General features: G+C 46.1%; 1 long non-coding RNA gene across 1 annotated transcript in view; it reads left to right on the forward strand.

The window, feature by feature from the left end:
- The window catches only part of LOC121068032, a 37,766-nt gene extending 24,590 nt beyond the window's left edge, over window positions 1–13,176 (forward strand). Inside the window, exons 2-3 of the long non-coding RNA XR_005818569.1 lie at window positions 5,709–5,824; window positions 7,475–13,176. This is a non-coding gene — a long non-coding RNA (uncharacterized LOC121068032). The remainder of the gene's footprint in view (window positions 1–5,708; window positions 5,825–7,474) is intronic.
- The last annotated feature ends 825 nt before the right edge of the window (window positions 13,177–14,001 follow it).

Genomic DNA, 14,001 nt, shown 5'->3' on the forward strand with positions numbered 1-14,001 from the left:
GCATGGCCCAAACTTGCACGATCCACAGTGACAAAACACGCAGGGCTCTTCTTTTGGGAATGAGACACCTAAGGGCTTGGTTGTGCCCCTGCCTGCCTCGGGTGTGTGCAAAGGGCAGGACTGTGAGGAGGAGGTGGTGTAGATGCTCTCTTGAGCTAGGGTACAGCAGGGTTTGGCTGGAGGATTGCTCTGCTCCTGCCCTGGATTAGCTCAGCAGCAAAACCCTCACTGATTTCAGCCCCTCTCTCCGTGCTTCTGTGCTTCCCTGCAATGTACAGCAATTAAGCAGAAGCCCCAGACATCCCCTTGCTCATACAATGCTTTAATTATAAAGCAGTTTGCTTCTGATTGGCAATTACTCTGCCTGGGAAAGGGCCTCGCAGGCGGGTGGGCCTTTGAGACCCGGCTGTCGTTTTCATCTGCCTCGTCCCCTTCTCCATCTGGCTGCTGAAGAATAAGGCCTCACAGGCTTCCCCATTAAGTAATAGCACTATAAAAAATTAAGGAATGGGCAGGGTTGGCCTTCACGGAGGCTGTAGCTTTGGCTTGTTTCTTTGTTTCCCCCTCTCCCCCTTGGTTGTTAATAGGAAATGTCTGATTCATTACCGTGGCCTGGCTAATCCCATCATGCTGACAGCGCCGCGCGGCGCCCGGCTCCTCCTGCCAGACGTGCCGTAAGCAGGGACGTGACACGGTGGTGGCAAGTGGGTGACCTGCCACTAACCTTCTCCCCAAGGCGATGGGACTGCCCTGGGAGGAGCACTTCCCAGAAACACAGTCCTGGCCCCAAACATATGGGTCTATGTGCAGTCTGGGGGGCACGATGAGGGTCTCTGCAGGGGATCAGGCTGGATCTTCTTGCTGTGGAGTCCCTGGCACTTGCTTTGCTCAAGGCTAAAAGACCAGGGAGAGAGAGAGAAATGCAGAAGTCTCCTCTGCATCCTGACCCTACTTTGCAAGATGCTTCAGGTTGGGGATAGACGTAGGAGCTTGGGCAGAACCTGTGGTCCTGCTCCTGGCCTGGGGAAAGTCACGGCCATCTCCTGACATCAGCTGCCCCCAGTCCTTTGCCCTCCCATCCCACAATATCCTGGCTGGTGGCACAAACCAGTCACAGCTCAAAAATACTGTGGCAGGAGGGAGTGCCGTAGTGCTGGGTTGGCTTCTGACATGGTCAAAGGCCACATGCCACCAGCATAGAGCTCATATCAGCTCACCCGTCAGACCCCGTCCAAGCCCTTTCCCATGTCAGGAGGCATTTACAGGCAGAAGTGATTTCCTTTCCCTACCAGGAACTCCACGGGATTAGGTCATAATACCATGCACTTTGTTTTTCTTTGGCACAATCACGCCAATTGTAGGTAGCTGTTCAATAGTAAATATTGGCAAAGAGCAAATATTTAGGGGCACAAAGATTAGGAACCGAGCACATTTTGGATGAAACTCTCCCTTTCTTTAGCAGGCTGTGTTTTTTTGAGCTATTTAAATTCAGCCACTAGAGAGCAAACTTCTTCTTTTTATCAAACAGTATTTTATATATTTCTTTTAAAAAGAATTGTACAGTACTTCAGGATAAAAAACATAGAAATTGAAAACAGCTTTTAGTTTACAGTGGGGAAAATAAGCTTGCTCTTCTCTCCCCTGCTTCCCCCTTCCTCTCTTGCTTTCCTTCTCTCTGTTTCTTTCTCTCTCTCTCTTGCTCTTCACAGGCTATGTTTTAGGAAGGAAGAATAGACAAGACTGTTTTGTTGAAGTGAAGGCCTCTGCTAATGACTGCCTAAGCTCTCTTCCTTCACGTCAATCATCAGAGGTAATTGTCCATCCTGACGCGTGGCAGGCTGTGTGAGGAGCATCTCAAAAGGAGGCCTTGGGATAGTAATAGGCCCTGCAGCGCTGTGCATGCGATTGAGCAATACTTAGAGAGGGGGAAATCTGCAAATTGGCAGGATTATACCCATTAATATTGGAGACTGCCTCTTTCTGGAGTAGCACCGCAGCAGCTGTGATCCTTAGACCATGTGGTTTAAATGCCCTTGAGATTTTAATGCAAACAGGTTGGAGAAGTCAAATTTTTCAAAGAGCCTCTAGCCAGAGGCTTTCCTTTGCCCCTTGGTCTTTCACAGCCCAGAAGTGCCCTGCTTTGACAGTTCCTGTGCAGCTGAACTGGGGGAGCAGGGCTAGGGGAGAAGAGAGATGCTTTTGATGGAAGGAGGGCCCTCTTGTCTGTTCTTTCAGTGAGCAAATGTTGTATGCACAGATAGGAATAATGTTGAAGATGCTAAAAGCAATAATAGAAGAGCAACGGCATTTTACTAACTTGCTTGATTGCTTCGGGAAAATAAAACAAAACAAAACAGAACACAACATACAAGGTGCTTCTGGGCTGCAAGGACTGTGGGGCCAGGCTCTGTGGCATTCAGTAATTGCTGCGCTACAGCTATACGTCCTTGACGAGGTAATGGCTCATGTCAAGGCTGCCTGCAAGCTTCCTTTAAGCCAATTAGACACTGCACCAAGCCTGTCTGAATTTAAGAAGAGATTGGACTGTGCACTTAGTCACATGGTCTAAACTTTTGGGCAGACCTGTGCGGTGCCAGGAGTTGGACTTGATGATCCTTATGGGTCCCTTCCAACTCGGGATATTCTATGATTCTATGATTCTATGATTCTATGAATTCTAATGACAATAAACCCTGCAGAGGTGCTGAGGTGCACAAAGAGGCTTCCTAACGTGACAGTGGTGGCAGAGACATTTCAGAGCTGGCGGGGGCAAGCTGGAACATCTGTGGTTTAACAAGAGGCCTGCCTGGGTAGCAGCAGCAGCAAGGAACGGGCTTTCCTGGAAACCACGTCCAAATAGCCCAGTGCACAAGCGAAGCAAATGCTGCTTCAGTCAATATCTAGAAACCCCCATCAGCACCTGATCAAAAGCAGCCGTTCCCGGGAAAATGAAAGAGGATTTTGTGAAATACTTCGTGTTGTCAGCGTTGTATACACAGTGGGTTATCTCCCTGCCTTTCTCTGTGAGCTGGCCAAGGGGCCAGCTGCAGATAACACGCGTGTTGCCTAATGTTCAGTGAGGTGGCTCTTTATGGGGACTCGCAGGCATGCTATTAGGGCCCATGGCCTGCCATAGGCCTTTACAGAAAGATACTCCAATGGACTGTGGGTGGTATGTGATTCGACTGCTAAAAGGACAAGTCCTACCGCTTAATGTCCCATTGACATTATGAATTGCCCCACGGAGTGATGTGGCCCAAATTTAATCTGTTCAATCTGCTGTACCAAACTGGAAACTAGTGTTTTAGAATGAAACTGCTTTATTATCTCTGTGAAGCTTCAAGCATGATCATGTGGCTATGAAATGAATTAGTTGCACCCCTGCAGCATGCTGTGACAGGTTCTCCAAGCCAGATGTTTTGCGAGCAAAGAGGGACCTTAGGATTTTGGACCCACTCAGAGCAGCTATGAAAGTCATGGTTGGCCAATCTCACCAGGTCAATCTGTTGCAATGTAAATTTTTATATTTTGCTGTGAGGCCACTGATCTTGAGATCAAATACAGCTTAGGAAAGTGCTATCTGAATGCAGGCAGCAGGTGATAAAATCCTTCCTGTTCTACTCTGTGAATATCAAGGTGCTGGGGAGATGATGAGTCAGGTTGGAAAACGGGGCCCCACTATCACCACCCCCCTTTTTAATGCAACTTAGCTACAGATGTGACCTCAAAGAGCCATGCCTTTCGGGGCTTGGATATGAATGACCTGTATCTCTGTATGGTCACAGAGATACAAAGCCTGAGAAGCAAGGATATAAACAGGATATATCAGACTTCGGAGTGTCCCATGCCACCACACATCCAGACCAACACAAAGGGCCAGGGATTGGTGACAGCTCCTCTGACCTTCTACTGATGCCTCCTCAAAAACATCTGACAACCCATTGTGAAGCGTGGCTTTGGGCAAGCTCAGTTCACCAGAGAAGCTCCTTGCTGGTGCATGCTTAGATAAAAAACAGCCGCTGGACAAAACAAACAGCTCACAGGGCTCCTTGGCAGCAGCTACATAGCTCATGTCTTTGCTTTGTGCATGACAGCACAGACTGGTGTCAGCATAAATTCAGCCAGGGGCACATTCAGACCTCTTGTGCACTCTTACCTGCCCAGATAGCTTTTCAAAGCATGCCAGCAGCAAAAGCTGATTATCAGCTTAAGTAGTGCTGTCTCTCCTCTTTGGCTCTAAACACTGGCCACAGCAGGAGCAAAACTGGCACCTTGAGTTTTATTTAGGAGAGGCTTCCCGATGGGGACTGCTCAGTCTCCAGGCAATCATCACCTACTTCTTTTGGTCACATTTGAGAGTGCTTTGTGCTGTTTCTCTATAGGAACAACATTCTCTCTCTTTTTCAAAAACATAATTAACATCTTGGTGACTTTTTTTGTGTCTGAAAAATTATTTCCCCCACACATTCATGCCTCTGAAATTAGACCCCATGGGCCCTGAATGGGAAAGCTCTTGCACACTTTCCTAAAGCAACTTTTCTGAAAACCTCCCATTATTGATAATTTCCAGAATTGCTCTCTGTTTTGGAGTATCTGTTTTCTTTATTCCCTTTGGGACAGACTTCATTGCCATTACCATGCTGCAGTCGCCGAAGTCTCCATCTGTCGATGCTGAACCACCCCAGCACCTCCATTTTGTGCCCCCCACATGCCAGAACCTGTGTACAGGGATGGGAAGGGGATGCTTGGCTGGCACCGTGGGGGAAGGACCATGCTGCTGAGCTGCGGCTGGGGAGTGCATCCTCCTGTGGACTCCCTGGGTTACTTTAAGCCATGGCTTCCCTACTGAAGACCCAGAGCTAAAGCACTTCTGCATATGTCTGTCTTACGAGGCATGGAAATTCTTCCTATGCTTCTAAACCCTTTGCAAAATATTCTGCCAAGCCCTGGGACAAATCCCAGGGACTGGGATTTCATTCTTGGCTTCTCTTCATTCTGAAGAACTCTTTCACCTTCCTTCTTTTCCACCGAGAAATGTTTAGTTTTCTTAACTTTTCTCTCTGCTTCTCTACCTAAAATTAGACCGCCATTTTCCTTATCTCTGACCAGCTCTATGGTGCTACACTTTTCCATTTATTTATTTATTTATTTTATTTACGTTCTCTGTGATTTATTTCTGGGAAAATGTGGCTTGCAGAGAATGTTTACTAATGCTGGAAAAGAAGACAGGGCAAAGTACAAACTGGATTAATTCTTGCCTTCTTCACTGTGCACTTTTCAGGAATGGTCAGTTATTTGTCCTTCAGCCAAACCTGTGAAACTTTTCCAAGGCCTGGGGTCTGCATGTGGGTAGCCTGATGGCATTCAGTGTTGTTCCTGGCTTCAGAGGGGTAAGGCCAGTTGTACGTGAGCCCAAGCCTTGCCTAGCAGTTCTTTTCTGCAATTTTTGGCTTAAGCTGGCAATTAATGCTGTTATCCCCCCAGTCCGTCAGCATGCTTGTTGTGCAGAGAACATCACTGACTTGGAGCAGTCCCAGTCCTGGCCTGGGGGAGTGGATGGAGGAGAAGGAAATGGACACAGAGGAGGGGAGAGAGGCCAATCACCTCCAGCTTTTATGAAACTTATGCCCTGTAAAATACTGCAATTATATTGTTTTCTAAGTCCAGTGGGAACTGTTGTTTTTCATGCAATAAATATCTTCCTGCAGTGCTGGCAGCTGTAATATGGCAGCTCTGAAAACCTGAAAGTGAAACTCATTCCAGTAACTTGAGACTGATGCTAGTGACTTTCCATTAGCTAAGCTGAGAGAAACAATCAAAAAAGGTAAGTGATTTGGTTGTTTAAATTTCTTTCATTTTCCATTTTAGTAACCCCTTCCCTAGGGATAAAGCCCAAGACCTCACCAGCAGTGTTTTTGACAGCGTTTTGCTTGAATGATGCAGGAGGAACCACTAATGACCAGTAGACCCAATACCATAGTTTTTCTTAAGATTGATGCCCAATTTTTTATACTTCAAATGTTTTGAGGCAAGATGATGTAAGTAATCCTTCATTCTTTGAACACCAACAGTATTTTGTGATTCTGTGATTTTCTTTTCCCATCTTTCGGCTGGTTTGGGGTCTGGGATATACAGAATATTCTATTGATATTCCTGTAGCACAAATTCAAGTGAATAACATCATAATGAAAACCAGCATGCCTCAAGTGACAGGATTAAGCTGAGGTCCTAATGCAGCAAAGCCTTTCTTAGCTCTCAGCGGAGCATCCCTAGAGTTGGGTGCTTCTTGGCACAAATGGAAATGAATGTCCAGAGCATTTCACTGAGAGATACTGAACCTAAGTCACGTGCACTGTTATAATTAAACCAATGCTATTTTGTATGAAAACATGTTTATGAATTATCTGTCATGGCTTGAATGACAAGATCTACAAGCTAGGTTTTCACATTTATTTTTTCACAATGCAAAACATCTCTAGTTTGGTTCAACCTAGTACTTTCAGGTAGATTAATAGGGTCCATGTGTACAAACAAACCCATTAACATATGTTAGACCAGATGATAAAGATGCAATACAAATGCAACCAGCTCCCTAGCATTCCTAGCATGTAGCAGCCCTAGCATGTAGCATTCCTTGAAAAACTCTTACAGTGGTGCAGGTAATGTGGAGAGAGCTGTGACAATGTACGGAGCCTCCCTCCTCCTCCGTGAATGCTTTCCTCCACTGTTTGTTAAACCACATGGTTAATATTAATTAAAGAGGCAGACCTACTGGAATATAACCTCACATTTCCCAGTTAAAAGGGATGTATTTTCTCACTAAACCATTTTTCTCTGGTCGTGAACACCAACCATGTGCTACTGTTACCTGGGTGTTTGTGAAACATATCCATAGTTCTCATACTGTATCTTAGTTGACAAGCTGTGTATTGACGCAGCTGATCCCAAACTAAACCTTTGGGTTTTGGTCCTCTGGGTCCTACAATTTAGGCACTGTAATTGAGTTCAAGATGTACTCAGATGAGAATAAAGTTTGCAGCAGAACTCTCCCTATTGCAAGAACCTTGCAAGTGCATTTATAATTATTAGTCCATTACCAGAGACATTAGCACAGACACGATAAAAGAGATTTATTTTATTTTCCTGCCAGCCCATGTGTGTGCCTTAATTGCATATCGAAGATACTCTTAGAATCCTCTCTTTCATGTAAATATACTCCATGGTTAGTAAATATTAATGCTGCTCTCTGGCTCCAGCTGTGAGAAGATTTTATTGTTGTGTTAGAGGTTTTGATTAGCCTCCAAAAGGTTCCACAGTGTCTACTCTATTTATCTGAAACGTACAGAACTGCTGCAGGCAAGGGTTGCTACAAAGAAAATCGTACACTTTCTCCCATTGTTTTTAATTTTCTCTGTGCAAGTATAATTATTTCTGCCTGTTTAATGCTTCAGCATCATCCTCTGTGCAATTCCAGAGGCACGGAAGAAGCTGCCTGGTACCTTTTCGTTCCAGTTTTCAGCAGACGGTGCTGAAGTAAAAGAAACATATGTCACGTCTTCCCATTATTCTGCCTAACTGTCACGGCGATTTACCCATGAGCTGACGTGATAGCCATAGAGGGAGACGGAGCAAGACCTTTTGCATAACTCAGGGCTCGAGGAAATCCTAGACGCAGACGTGAGGGGGCAGCTCGGTGTCTGCCGGTCAGCACCGCGGGGCTCTCCCCGCTGAGATCAGCTGGTGAGTTCAGTGGCCTGTCTTGACCTCTCCTCACCCAGCTGAAGGAATGAAACCCTGCTCAGCTGTCCCTGCCATATCCCTTACAGCAGGCAACGTCTTTGCTGCAGAGTCATCTGAATTGCTGGGTGCTGGGTTGGTGTCCACCCATAAGAGCTGGTTGGTGTCCACCTGTGGGGCTGGTGTCCACCCCACACAGGGACCCTGGTGCTGCTGTGCCCATACAAATGCAGCTCTTGGCAGCTCCAGGTGCATCACGGGGCTCCCAAGTTTTTGCAGTGAGTGGGTTATCCTGAATTCTGCATTGCAAAGAGCAGAAAAACTGGTGTTGCATCCCTCCTGGCTTCTATGAGGGCACAAACTCAGACCATCATGCACGTCCCTGCGGACAGGCCACTTGGTGGTAACAACTTGTATTTACTGGTGACCAGGTCTGGACTGAGGCAGTTGTCTGGAACTGAATTGCCAGTCCCCAGTGTACTCAAGTCCCCTTTAACCTGTCGGATGTTCATCCCACAGGCTTTTTGTCTTTTCAGAAATCAGTGGCTTATTGGTGGGGCTGATCTCTGTTAGTAACACTGCTCTCACGTGGAGGTCACCAGCATCTCTAACATCCACGTCTGCTTTACATAAGCCTTCAATATAAAACCACAATAGCTTTGCATGCTGAAGGGCAAGTCTTGTTTGTGTTATGCAGGCATTACCACATTTTCAGCTGATCTTTTAAGTGGTTCCTAATAAAATTATTAGGCGACTGGAAAATCTTCAGTAACATTTTTAAATGCAATCCAGCTTCACAATAATAAACTCAGCTTTTAACAACCCTCGTTTATAACAATTCCAACAGCAAGAACTAATTTTCTCTTTGGTAATGAGGACTATTAGAATGACTGTTCACACAGAGCTGACCTGGATTCAATAGTCATGCTTTTTGCTATTTTCACAGCATGCTGTGTTTAGCATGTAAAAACGTACAGCTTTCTGTCTTTAGAAATGGTTTAGAAACTTCTCTCTTTAGAAATTGTTTAAAGGTTGCTAAAATGAAAGCACAGAAGTAAAATACAGCGATGTCCTATGCAAATAACAGGTTTATTCGTTATTCTGATCCAGAAAATTGCTGAACCCCGCTATAATGTGTACTTTCACAAAGGGAGCATTCATCTCATTCCCACCGGGGTTTGTTATGGTGAGATTACACCACTTCAGCTTTCAGTGTGGGGAAAGGACATGATTATTTTAGTGTTGACAGCATTTATCATTCCACGGGCCTGCTGGCTCTAGCTTGCAGAGCTGGAAGATATTGTCTCCTGAAAGCCCCGGCGAAACTCAGATTACTTCCGATGTAGCGAGGTGATCGAGCAGTTCCCACCAAGCCTTGTCCATCAAAACTGGCAGCGTCCTGCTCCTCACTGCCCCCCGCACAGGGCCAGGGTCACCACGGTCTCTCTGCTGCTCTTCCCCAGTGACCTGCTGGTGGCTCAGGAGTGAGGCCGAGCTGGCTGGGAGCTGCAGGACCATGCTGGCGCTCCTCATCCAGGTCTCACCTCCCATACTTCAGCCAGCTGTGTGCACATGTCCTTCACTGAGCCTCCAGCAGTTCTCAGGGAAGAGCCCTGCATGTACCTTCCTTCTGCTGAGCGGGACATCTCATCCAGGAAAAGGTAAGTTTGGTCCTATTGCCCTCTTGTGGCTGCCCAAAAGAGGCTACAGTAGAGTCTCACCGGCAGTCATTTGCAGAAGTGGCACCTGCTAACATAACTTTCCTGTAAGTTGAAAGCAGTGCCGGGCCCCTAAGTGTAGATGTGCAGTGTAAGCTGGTGCACCAGCCATGGGACCGTGATGTTTCTGAAAGGGACTTGGGGGTACGGCACTGTGACAGCAGGAGACCAGGCATGAGGACATCTCAGACCAAACCTTCCTCCCCTCTTCTTCCACCACCCTTGCCTTTGCCTTGTGCCTATTTTTCAGCCGCATGGGAAAACCCCCTTGCTGTGGTTTGGCAGCATGCCCTACTGCTCTCCCATTCAAAGGTGGCCACTAAAAACACGCTGGCAGCCCTAGCAGGAAACCCTTTCCTTACCGTGTGTCCTGTACCCCATAAGTTTACGATAAGGTGTATGGGAGTAGCACTTCTCTCCCTGTAGGATGGTGACGTATGTGCAGAGCTTGGAAAGGATGCATCCAGTGCCTCTGGTGTTGTGACAGGTGTTAAAAGCTGAAAAACCATGCCCAGGAGGCTACAAAATAGTTTTAAGAAGAGAAGGGGATCATTTTGAAGGGTTTCACAAAAACAAGGATTAGAATCAAACTGTGATGAAAGAGAGCAAAACAAGAAAATGAACACTGCACCCCTCCCAAAGCCTGAACTGCTGTCCATCCATGCATGAGCATCCTGGGTTCAAGTGCAACCGAGCTGCTTTCTCTCTGCTGCTCCTTCCATCAAGCCCTAGTGCTTCTGCTGGTGCTTACACCTATGGGTAGCCTGAAAATTTACTCTTAAAAGGCACAGCAATAAAAATCAAAGCAGGCTTGTACGCAAGTTAAATCTTCTGATAAGGAGAGGTAATGTTATTTGTTTTCAGTCAAACGAGGGCAATAAAAGCCAAGATGTTTAATGAAACCCCACCTGGTGTATATTGGCCTTGACACAGTATTTTTATTCAACATAGCCTCCACTTAATGGAAATCCTTGGCAAACAGCCCGAGCCAGGGCTATAATGTTTGTAAAATAGCTGTTGCTTTCAGCGTGATTTTCCCCAGCTAAAGCCATGTGAATAAAAAAGCGAAGATTCAGTAACAGTGTAATTGTGTCACATAAAGGCCACCCCGGGGGAAGCCATCTGAAGTTTTAATGTTTTAAAATGAGTACTGAATTCACTCATCTTTGGTAACGAAGGCAGCTCCCGCTCCCGGGCGCAGCTGTGCGAGCGCACCGAAGGGCTGCCGAAGGAGAGCAGAACGAACGCCATTTGCAAGTCAAGTGCCTTTAGACCCCAGATGCTGCTGCCTCATAGCCGCTTGCCTGCAGTTCTGTGGCCTTGACAAAGAATAAAAGTTTCCCCTCCAGCACCAGCGCTCACCTGTGACCACCGAAGGCCTGGCTCCGATCTCTCGCTAACGCGGGTGATGGCCCTCCTCAAGGCAGCAGAGGAGCAGGTTGGCGCCAAGCCAGTGAAATGACACCAAGTCAGGCTGGATTTGAAAAGGGGCCGTCACGTACTGCTTGCTAAAATAAACACATCCAGCTTTGGTAGGACAGAGCTGGAGCTTCAGAGCCTCCCAAGCTTGTCCTCAGGGTCTGCCCACACCTGGGCTCTTGGTCTACCGTCCTCTTGGTGGTCAGGAGCACCCCAGGGCCACCTCACGCTTTCTGGGCTCTTGGTCTACTCCTCTTCCATTTGGTGCTCGACCATAAACAGCTGCAGGTAGCACACACCATATATATATAGTTTATGAAGAAATGAACTGTTTTTCATCAACAGCACAGCCACCCTCTTGCTGTGTCTCCAGTTACTGCTGTTCCCTTGGGTCTCCAGACGTTAACCCAGCCTCTGTGTCCAGTCCTGGATGACATCTCAGTTTGTAACTCTTCTGACCCTAACAACCCTTTCTGGAAGCCACAGAACCAGTTAAGCTCTCAGAATAACACCCTACAGCATTAATTTCCATTCATTAGCATTTTTTTTATTGGCTGTTTTTACCGACCACTACTCATTCAGGTATCAGTACTCAGTCTCAAGGTGAGCACCAGCACCTTTCAGTATGTAGACAGGGCTTACGGTGGGTCCTGGGAGAGGCAAGCATACGTGCTGAGGGGAAAATAGGCTACCTACCGAGCCATGTCACTCTCTCAAGTAAAGGCAGAGGGTAACAGCATTTCCTAGCTAACCTCAGGAGTAGTCTCCATAGAGATCAGCAGGCTAAGCATGAGGTGGAATTTGTCTGAGAGGAAAATCTCTCTGAGTGGGGATTTTGGTGAAGAGAAGCTTTCAGTCACCTCCTCTGTGATGCTGCCTGTGTATGGCTGCCTTGCTACGCCCAGCTGCTTCACTGCTTTACTACTCAAAGCTGGCAAATTTGGCATATTTTTAGGGGATGCTTACCTTAGGGGATGCTTACCATAGGGCATGCTTTGTGATCATCTGGCCTCAGTCATACCCATAGCTGAGAGATTTTAACATGACTTTAAGAAAAACATGGAGCTCAGATACTGAAGTTTTAAGCTACCAAAAGTAGTAAGGCATTTATTTTCAGGGGAAAGTTGTTATATTGAACTTAAAAAGGACAGAAGCTGCTGTCTGTCAGACAGGCCAGGCTTCCCCAAGCGTGCCTGGAGCATCAGATGATGTGGAGGGGGAACAACTGGCGTTTTCTGCAGCAGTGGTTAGAGCCCGTGTGTGATTTTGTTGTATCCTTTTGAACATGAGCTCTGCGTGATACAGAGCATTTAATGAGGATTCATGGGCCACCATGGACCAAAAGATTACTGATGAGGAATCCGGAGATAGGCAATTAATGTTTTATTATCTGTGCTCTTAAGATAATGGCTGTGTCTTCTTCATACTTGTACAGCTCCTAACATAATGGGGTCTTCTTTCTCTCTGTGACACTTTTTCCTTGTTCCTTTTTCACAACCTCCCCTCAATAACCCAGCCAAATGCAAATAGCTAAGAGAAAAGTGACCTTTCCCCTGATATCCATCTGTGCATGGAGGGTGTCAGCAGTGCCTGGCGTCCTCTTTCAGCTGAGTTCAGTGGGAGCTGTTCAGCTGGTTTCACAAGAAGCAAAAGGAGGCTCTTTGGTCAGCCCGAAAGTCCATCCTTTCCACACTGGACAGGAACTGAGGGGTCGCCATTTGGTGGACGCGAGGACCTGTCCTCCCTGGCAGCTTCCACCAGGCCCTGGATCTGCCACTGGCCTTGTATGTACACAGCAAAGCAAGAGGGCACTTGGCCACCCCTGGCTCATGGGTCTTCTTCATTCTCCTGACATGTTGGAAAGGGTAAAGACAGATCCCTCTCCCTCAACTCTAGTTGTGTTTTTCTGCTTCTGAGGAACAGATTCACGAGGTGACCCCAGGCATATGCTTGGATGAGTGAGACGTCAAAGGTGGAGTTTGCCACCACAGTGACCCTCTCCTGGTAGCCCAAACCATTACTGATCCACACCAAATGCTACGAGTGAGGCACAGATACATTTCAGGATGCACTTGGAGGTCCGGGCCAGCCAAGCTTTCCATGTTGCAAGTGCTGCGTACTCATGCTTCTCCCATTCCTGCTGCAGAGCCCCGTGCGAAGGTTATCCTAAAATCGCTTTGGTTGGGTCACTTCACAATTTGAACACAGTAACTCCTGCCTGGGCATGTGCCCTGCCCTTCTCTATCCATGAGGGGCATATTAGTGCTAAAAATCCTTGAGTTATTTGTACTTCTTAGCCCCAATAAGCCTTCAAATCAAATAATAGTTCCTCTTTTTTTTTTTTTTTTATTATTTTTATTTTATTTTGGTTTGTTTTGGTTTTCTTTATTTTTGGAGAAAAAAAAAGTGTTTTGGTTTATGTGGGTATGAATAATACCTTTTTCACAGTCACATTTGTTTCCTCTGTTTAATTTCTCTGAGATGACTAATTGTTTCAAGAGCTTCATTCCCAGAGCAAAACAAACAAATAAACCCCCTGTGTTACACCCTCCCCAGCTTTCACTAGCCCAAATAAAGACAAAATATATTTTGCCCTCCATAGCTGTAAGTTTTCTCTTCCATCAGACTTTATGTTTGAAACAGATAAGGTTTTCTTTGCATAAGCAATTACCTAGCTATCTCTTTTTGGACACATCTGAATTAACCGTCATCCTAAGCTAAGATCAGAGGCATAGGTAACAAAACTGAATGCAAATTCAGCAAAGTAGAAATTTCAGTTCAGGAGACAGTTATGAATTCAGACTTTCTTTATTAAATTAAAAAGAAAAATTCTCTTGGGATCCAGCAGTCTTCAGGAGAAATATCTTCAAGACATTTTTATTTGTCTATAGGTTTTCATTCCCATTGGCATCACTGTAAGGCAAAGCAGGCTAAGAAAAATGCCTTGTTTTATAAGGGTGTTCCATAGGTGTCTGCTTTGGTAGCAGGATGTGTATTCATTATTTATGATGCGAAGGGCTGTCTCCCTGACAAATTTCTCTTTAGTTCATAAAACCTAGCATTTCCTTCCTTGTGGTGTTGACCCAGCTTCCTAAATTAATTTTTTTGATCTCCACCATGTTTTCCA

Source organism: Cygnus olor, chromosome 3 (assembly GCF_009769625.2).
Source record: "Cygnus olor isolate bCygOlo1 chromosome 3, bCygOlo1.pri.v2, whole genome shotgun sequence".
Lineage (NCBI taxonomy): Eukaryota > Metazoa > Chordata > Aves > Anseriformes > Anatidae > Cygnus > Cygnus olor.